A 1,912-nucleotide genomic window follows, 5' to 3' on the forward strand; every position below is an offset into this window, starting at 1 on the left:
CACATTAGATCACAAAATGATGGACAACTACATGATACTGGGAATCATGGCTAAACCAAGTTCATACACATTTTTCCTTGACACAACTCAATCCATAACAAACTCCACAATATACGTTTATACTTATTTTTAATATATTTATCGTGAATCATGCAGTGCATAGCAATTAGAATTATCAAGCAAAAATACTTCAAAATCTGTCCTTATGCTTGTCCATACAATAACCACTAATGGAGGAGATATTTTTTTCTATAGTTGACTTCGAGTTACTTTCTAGTGTCCTTTCTTTCCAACCTGAAGGACTCACCTTAGCATTTCTTGTAAGGTCAGTGTAGTGGATATGTGCTCTCTCAGCTTTTGTTTACCAGTGACTACCTTAATTTTGCATTTATTATTGAAAACCAAACAAAAAAATAAAAACTATACCTGTTGCTGTCAAGTTGATAATGAAGGATAGTTTTTTTCTGGATATAATATTCTTGGTTGGCCATTGTTTTCTTTCAGCACTTTAGATATATTATTCAATTGTCTTCTGACCTCTAAGATTTCTGAGGAGAAATTGGCATTTAATCTTACTGGGGATCCTTTACATGTGACATTCACCTTTCTCTTCTTGCTTTTAGGGTTTCCTCATTATCTTTAGTTTTTGAAAGTCTAATTATAAGATGTCTCAGTGTGGATCTTTTGGGGTTTATCCTACTTGGAGTTAGTTAACCTTCTTGGAATTGAATGTTCTTGTCCTTTGTCAGATTTGAAAAGTTTTCTGAGAAATATATGAATATTTCTTTAAATATTCTTTCTGTTCCTCTTTCTCTCTTGTCTCTGGGATTTCCATGATGAAGAACATGAACTTTGTTATGCCAAAAGACAGAATTGTCTCATGAAACTATGTTTCTAAAACTTTACACATAGAAAACCAATATCCATAGGTGTTTGATTATGACTGAGGAGCATCTGTAATTGGGTCTTTGATTAATATATGGCTCTGAACACACATATCTGTGTTTACATGTACATATAAATAATTCTCCATCACTCATCTCTGAGTTAGACTACTGAGATGGCTTCCATGTTTCTGTGATGCTGGAAGTTATGCACCAGTATTTAAAATAACAGCAACTTTACCCATGGTGGGCAGGTTTCATCTGAGGTTCCAGACTAAGACAAAGTAGGAAAAAGGAACTGGCCGTCTACATCTGAAAAAATTATCCAGTGAAAACTTTATGAACAGCAGCATAACATTGTCTGATATAGTAGGAGAAAAAGAGCCCCTCAGGTTGAATGGCACTCAAAATATGACCAGGGAAGAGCTGCCTTCTCAAAGTAGAGTCGACCTTAATGACCTGGATAGAGTAAAGCTTTCAGGACCCTCATTTGCAAATGTGACACGACTCAAAATGAGGAGAAACAGATGCACACATCCATTAATAATTGGAATGTGGAATATAGAAAGTATGAATATGGGAAATTAGACTCATCAAAAATAAAATGGAATGCATAAAGATAAATACCCTAGGCATTACTGATCTGGAATGCACGGGTATTGGCCATTTTGAATAAGACAATCATATAATCTAGTATGCTGGAAATGACACACTGAAGAAGAATAACGTCTTATTTTTAGTCAAAAGGAACATTTCAAGATCTATCCTGAAGTACAATGCTGTCAGTGATAAGATAATATCCATACACCTACAAGGAAGACCAGTTATTATGACTATTCTTCAAATTTACACACCAACCTCTAAGGCCAAAGAAGAAATTAAAGATTTTTTACCAACTTCTGCAGTCTGAAATTGATCAAACACGCAATCAAGGTGCATCAATAATTGCTGGTGATTGGAATATTAAAGTTGTAAACAAAGAAGGATCGGTAGTTGGAAAACATGGCCATGGTGATAAAAACAACGAC

This window comes from Trichechus manatus, unplaced genomic scaffold, assembly GCF_000243295.1.
Source record: "Trichechus manatus latirostris isolate Lorelei unplaced genomic scaffold, TriManLat1.0 scaffold00053, whole genome shotgun sequence".
Lineage (NCBI taxonomy): Eukaryota > Metazoa > Chordata > Mammalia > Sirenia > Trichechidae > Trichechus > Trichechus manatus.